This window comes from Cryptomeria japonica, chromosome 10 (assembly GCF_030272615.1).
Source record: "Cryptomeria japonica chromosome 10, Sugi_1.0, whole genome shotgun sequence".
In the NCBI taxonomy this organism is placed as follows: domain Eukaryota; kingdom Viridiplantae; phylum Streptophyta; class Pinopsida; order Cupressales; family Cupressaceae; genus Cryptomeria; species Cryptomeria japonica.
This window is the reverse complement of record NC_081414.1, coordinates 425,544,860-425,552,487: the sequence shown is the minus strand read 5'-3', so window position 1 is coordinate 425,552,487 and position 7,628 is coordinate 425,544,860.

Sequence of the window (7,628 nt, the reverse complement as noted above, 5' to 3'; positions counted from 1 at the left end):
ATATTTGATTTTTGCAATTAGTTAGAATTTCTTTTTAAAATTGTTTTATCTGTTTTAAAAAATTAATTAAAAAATATTCTAATTATTTAAAAATATTAAATAATGTTATTTTATTTATCTTTGAAAAGAAATTTTTTTTTTTTTAAATTGATTTAACCAAAACTATATTTTTTAGAAGAAAGATATAGAAATAAAGAAATGAAAATAAAAACAAAAAGTAAAAATGAAATTAAAAAAGGACTTAATCTTTATGTTCATTCTTATTTTTCTTTGAAAATGCTTTCTCAAAACCATTTCTTCTTGAAAATTTGAAAATTGCACAAAACATGGATGGATTTGCATGGGAATGGATTCATTGGGTTAGGAATCAGAATCCTAAGGGAGGATTTTTGGATTGCTTGCATGGTAAATGGGATTAGAAGAACGGAAGGAAAATTGTCACTCTTTCTTTACTTGAGGCATTTTCCCTTATTTCTTTATGTTTGAGCTCCTCCAAATGTTTGGCATCCATAAAACCTCATTCTACGATCATTTCTATGCATTTTAATTAAATAAATTAGTAATTTCAATTTTTTAAATTGCTCAAAAAAAACTAAAAATTTATGAAAACATGAATTTTATGTTAAAAGTGTGTATATTTGCAATCAAAGGCTATATTTTAAATCTTAAAATTTGAATATTAAATTTTCAAGCATTCAACAATGGAGTTTTGGAAAATAAAAATAAAAATTGTTTTCTAAAAATAAAAGTGAAAATTTGAATTTTAAAAGTGAAATTGGATAAATTTTAATGTGAAAAAAGAACTTTCTTAATTATTTTTGAATTAGAATCAAAAGATGTTCTTAGAATTTTGAAATTCGACTTTTGAATTTTCAAGTTTTTTCAATAGAATTTTTAAAGAATTTTATGGTTATGTGACAAGAATAATTTTTAAAAATTTGAAAGTTAGAATTGAATTTGAATGATATATATAGAGAATTTAAGTCTCCTTAAAGAATTTTCAATTCAAATGTTATGAAATAGTGTACACCGTGTTATGCCATATTTTTGCATCATTTTTTGAGCCATGTTTAATTGATGAAATGTGAACATGAAGAGCCTAGGATTGAGGTCTAGGGTGATGGATGAGTGGCTCTACATGGTATCCCAAGTCCAATTATGACCTTGTGGCTAGATTGGTTGTAAGGTTGTACATCATATAGGGTTGAAGGAAATTGTGTATTTTTATTCAGTAAATAATAATAGTTCAATGGCATTGCTTGAGTGCTTACATAGGCTCGATATGATCAATCAAGGGCATGCCACACCCAATTGGGTGGAGGATGTCACTTGAGTACTCCCTTTTTGCATTCTGGTGGGTATACTTACTCTACTATGCAAGATATCTCTTTGAGCTTTGTGGTGACAATCCTTCCCTCTCACTAGATCTCTCATTCTTGTAATTGTTGGGTGATTTATCCAATGTGTGTCTATCCTTAGTTATTGTGTGACTTGACTGAGTGATTATTGTATGTTGTTCATACTTGTATTATATGTGTTGGTTAAAAATTTTGTACACTTGGGGAGATATACAAAATTGTGGTTTCAACCACAACGTGTGAGTAAAACTCTCCTAATTAAGGGAAGGCTCCCCCTATCTAACTACAACTTTGAAAATAAAATAGGATGGGACAACAATCTTTCTTCTTCTTTCAAGAAAGACAATATCATTTTCTCTTCACAGAAAAGTGATAGTGATTTGATATAAAACAACAGTAACAACTTTCGAAATGAAATGAAAGAAACGAAATGAAATTTCCTGAAAGCTCAAAGACTTTCGTCACTTCCTTCGAGACGGGACAGCAATATCAAGCTCAAAGACTTGATTATATGAAGTCCTATCTATCCTTTTCTATACTAATTCTATCAAGAACAAATTATAATAGCACAAAAACTGGAATATCTTATTCTTTTCTACTTAAAACAATGGGAAGTAGTATAAGCTCAAAGACTCGGCTATTTCTCATAAAATCTGCTTCTAAACTCTCTCAAGAATAAGTGTAAGCACAAAGACTTACAGCTTCTCTCAACAAAATATTTATTTTAATCTTTATTAACCTCAAATACTTGCAGCACAAAGACTGCAAATCAAATGTGATTAAGCTCTTTAAGAAACACTTGCAAGAAAGATAATATAGAACACAAACTCAAGTATGGAGCACAAAGACTCAAAGCTTGAGAAATTTCCTTCTATTCCTTTCAATTCTTGAATTTACACATGAAAGCTCAAAGACTTTTTTACTGTAAATTTGGTAGAGTTTTTGTTTGCTTTCCAAAAGATAAAGATTACAATAGACCTCTCAAGTATTTATAGAAGAGGAGCCTTGAGAAAAAGGTGGGAGGATCCTAACTAACTTGAGAGATTCTCTCAACCACCAAGACTTATTCAATAACTAACTAATACTTATTCCAACTACAGTCCTAATTGAACACAACTTGTAGTTGCTTTACATGTAATTACAAAAGTGCAAGTAATGAGTTAACTCACAATTACAAAGTTATTTTTTTACATGTAACTTGTCAAAACAAAATTACAAAAGCATAACTAAAACTATTCCATGTGTCCAAAGACACGACTCTAACTGCTTCATCCTTTGTCTGTGATGATCTTCATGTCACTTCAGGATGCTAGAACTTGAAGTATTCTGGATTGGTAAAGACATCTTGAACCAGAATGGGAACTTGCATCCTTATCTTCTCGATTGGCTTCCTCTTTTCATGTCATGAACATCTTTGTCTTGAAAGCATTTTATGCTCTCAACCATGAATTGTTGTATCTCTTCTTTGTATCGTCCTCCAATCTTGAAATGTACTTGCAAAATAAGGCCCATGCCTTAATCCATTGATTTGGTAGATCGTGTGTGCAAACCGAACTGACAAGGGAAGAGATAAATTGATGCAAAAATGGGCTCACAAGTGAATTTTGGGTTTTGGAAGTTGCATTACATGTGTGGGATAAACAAGAGCATTAACTTGCAATTGTGGAGAACAAACATGCAACTTCATATGTGTAATGGGTAACTACAAGTTTGCACTTGTAATTGGACCTTCAAAACTCATTTACAAGTGTTTTTTGAGTGCATTTTGGACCAATTATGGCTAATTGCAAGTGAAGACTTTAAATGGGAAAAATAAATGAAGGTGTGAAATGAGTGGATGAAATGGTATGTACGGATGATGGAAATGAATATGAGTGGAAATGAAAAGATTTTGGGAAGATCGTCTTCAAGAAAATGGGAAGAACTTTCAACATGCAATCTGGTTCTAAAAACCCGATTTTGAAAGAATGGGTATTTTTCATCTTTGCAACTTGGAATTTCAACCAAAGATGGTTAAATTCTTTTAACCGTAAGGGAAGAATAGTTATTTTCATCCAACTTGCAATTGGGATTTAAAATCCCGAATACAAGTAAAGAGGGAAAATGGGGAAGAACAATGCAATCCACAAATTGCCTTGCAAGGGGAAAATCTCTCTCACAAAAATGATTTTTGGGGCAAAATAATCATATACAAATTTAAAACCAGAAAGGAAAAACAAGAAGACAAGAAAACAAGAAAATGAAACAAAGAAAGAAAAGAAATCAAACCTTGCTTCAAACTGAAAATGCCTCTTCAAAACGATGATCAATCTTTGAAAGAAGGAAGGAGAACTCTTAAAAAGAGATTAACCGCATTCCAAAACCCTAGCCACGTTTTACCAAAACGCCTTGGGCAGCAAAACGTGGCACCAAATGCAAACTTAATGGCATGAGAAGTGATCAATCCTCCATCAAACCCCAACGCCTTAGCATAATAAGCAAAAATGCCTAAAGGAGATATGAAAACGTGGCAACTTGGGAAAGAAATTCTTGGTTTTGGCAAAAAATGTTTTTGTTGTTAAAACCCCATAAAACCAGCGATAATGTCTTCCAAATGGCATGAAGAGAGTTGGAAAATGCATGAAAATAGAAAGGAATCCAAAACGCCTTCCTCCTCCTTGAATTTCTCCACAAAAATCGTTGGAAATCTTCAACAAAATCCTCCAATATTGCTGGTCAAGTTTTTAGAAAAGAACAAGTAGTTTAAAATTGCATGCAATAAGGAAAATTTCACTTTTTCCATCAACAAGGCAAAATCGGGTTTTAAAATGCAATTACAAGTTTAAAACTCCCCAATTTGCACTTTATGGAGAAAATCAGGTTTTTTGGGCAAAATAGCAAATTTAAAATGTCACTTTATTTCAATTCTAGGCAAAATTGGGTTTTGGAGAGAGATGTGCAAGTTAAAAAATTACTTGTAAAGGGAAAAAAAATCCCTACAACAAGTTTTAATAACTTGCACATATGCAATAGAGGTTTAAAATCTCTATTACAAGCAAAAGACATTAAAGTAGGGGTTTCAGAAAAGAATTACAAGTTTACTTGTAACTTATCCAAAACATCCCTATTTTAACTTAAAAAACCAAAAAGTATCAAGGGGGGAGTAAAAAGCAAATTACAAGTTCTTATTTTTCAATAAAGTGCACTTGTAATTAGCCAAAAATTTCCCTACAAAGACCAAAACAATGGAAATCATTAAAACTTGCAATTAAAAAGAAATTTCCCACCTGCAGTCAGGGAGAAAAAACCCGAAATTGAAGGAAAGACATAGCAAATGAATTCTGAATGCGACGAAATTCGAAACATGGTTCGAGGATGGACTGAGGATTAAGCCAGTCCAAGGATTTGTCGAAAATATGCCTCGGGAAGCGTTCCATAGAGTAAAATTTTCATTTTTTGACAAAAATTTTATGTAATGGTTCTTCATTTTTTAAAACAAAAATGAGGACAACAATATGCATTGTGATTGGCATGTGTGTAAGCCTACTTCCCCTTGTATGGTGTGAGTATGTTGGACCTTTTCGGTTGCACGTGGCTGGGTAGCATGGTAACCACCATTAGGGATTCCAAGTTCTTTAGAGGAGCATCTAGATATCAGTCGTATTGGTTAAGTTTTTGATTCATATGTTTACTTTTTGTATAATGTTGTAAAAGTACAATTGAAGGGCGATTGAGTCCCGCACAATTTTGAAATGTAATTGTTGGACCTTCTTATTAGAGGGATTGTAATTGTGTCGCATATGTGGTACCAATGGTATTAATGATTTTATGTGTATTGGCGTTGGCACCACGCACGCATACTTCCACATATGTATTTTAAACTTTTCATGTAATTGGATAAAATGAACTTAGGGATCTTCATTTGGACTTTAAAATGAACATGGTGCTTGGAAAATGGATATGGTAATATTAATGATTATAGACTTAGTTTGTGTGACTCAAGCTGGGAGCCAATCATGGTTGCATTATGATGTTGTTTCATGCTTAAATGTTGTTAAAGGAAAATGAACATAGGAACATTTCCTTTGGACTTAAAATAAGTGTAATTGCATCTTGGATGAGTGTTAGATGGTGCCATGAACCTATCATGTATGTCGTCTTGCCTCTAGATGTTGTGCCTAGAGTGTTTGGATGTTCAGGGCCACTTTGGACCATCTTGTAAAGAATTGTAAGTGTCATAAAGTGTTGCATCTTGTTGTCCTTTAGCAAGAGTTAGATCATATCCCTAAACCTCATTGAGATATTTAAATTTTTCTTTTTGGGCTTTGCATGTTGAGTCTTTGCCTTAATGGCCTCTCTAACCTTGTGAAAAGAGTAAGGCTTATCATCAAACCCCAATCACCGATAAGCCCTTAGTGGCATAGTTTTTCCTTAAGGCTATTGAGTTTCCACCCTCAGGCTTTTGCCCTAGCGATTAAGCCTCCTTTAGTATGAGGAATGGATTTCATCGAACCTCGATCCTTGAAGTGTGTCTTAAAGGCCTTTCTTCTTTAAGTTTATGAGGCCTCAAGTATCAAGATTTCACCTTATAAACTTTGGTAAATTTGTGAACAAGGTAAGTTGAAACCTAACATCTCATTCCCAAAAAAGTTCTCTTCCAAGTTCCATAGTTCCCAAGTTTGTCGAGCTTCGAATCTTAGGTTTTAACCTAATTATTATGTTTCTGGGGCAATAAGATAACATGAACACCCGAGCCATGACTTTAAATAAGTTGTGTTGCGCAAATCTAGTTTATTGGGTTTCAGCTCTAGAACTTGTGCCTTTTCATCTACATCCTTGGGTAGGAAAGAGTAAGCTGAAACTTTGACCTCCAAAACCCTAATTGATTTCATCGTCCTTTGGGCCTCAATCTTTCCCTTTCTGAAATTCTTATGTTTGGATAAATGAGCTAAGGTGAAGCATCAATCACCAAAACCCAAACAACCAAGGTTCGACAAGGTTAAGAGGGAGTAAGGCCTCCTAGTTGAGAAAGCTCTCATGTAGGTTGGCCCTTTTGTTTAAGGGTCATCTTTGGTCATGCTAAGTAGATTGGAGTATGATGTTTTCCTCATTCTATCCTTGGGTGGTGATGCAAGAGAACATGGTCATGGGTCAATGCAAAATCATCGTCAGGTGTTGTTCCCTCTCGCATAGGTTCATTGTAATTGATCGTCCCACCATTGTTTAGTCTTCCACTAGTACCTCCTAGCTAATGAAGCAATGAGATCATTCTTGTTGGCATTGCTTTCGTATCATTGTGTTCCACATGAGACTTATGTACACATGTAGTGTAAGTGAGACATGTTGTGTATTTGTTGTTTTCTATTATGTTTCCAAAATGAGGTTGTTCTATCAAGTTTTGCCTTGGCCCTCCAAACAGAGCATTACAATGGCCTATGAAATACTAAATGGTGGAATTCAATAATATGAGTACCTTTTGCTCCTCCCAAAACATATCAACTAGTGACACAAGCATTGAAGTCACCAAATTACAAAATTTCATTTCTTCCACTAATTGCAAAATTTTGAATTCAAATATTTTGGTAGAAATCCTTGATTGTGGGATAAAATATCTTACAATAAATAGTGGCTTGCATGTGTATTTTCAAGTTAGATTTTGTTTGATATTAAACTTGACATAAAACTCTCTTTTCAACTCTTAGTTGTGTATGAAATTGTTTGATGCATACATGTCTTATTGTTGTGATTTCTATAGACCATTCCACCATATGTTACAAAGTTATGTTCCTATTACAAGAGCAAAGCTATTCAACATGGGCCCTTTTATTTTGTTGTTTGCTTTATACATCTCTACCCCTTTCCAAACCCCAACAAATTAGGGTTGGTTAAAATAGATAAGGAACCAACCTAGTAATCCCAGAGATTTCGCAAGACACATCTCACACCTACAAAAAATTTCATGTGTGATGCATTTGTCCTAAACAGAGCTGTCTATTCTCCATACAAAACAGCACCTGATCAAAACACAAAATCTGCAAATCACAACAAATTTTTATGCAATTTCTTCTGGTTCAATCCTCTTAATCTGCCTTCTCAATGCTGTAAAAATGCAAAAAAAATCTGCTGAAAAACAATTGTAATATGCAAATTTGTGTTTTTTATCAGGGGTTGTTTTGTATGGAGAATAGCCACCACAGTCCTAAACAAGCATTTAAACTAACCAACAAAAATAAGAATATATTGTCCAGTTTCAATCATTTTGAAAAATGTGGATGTGGTATAAATTGTCCA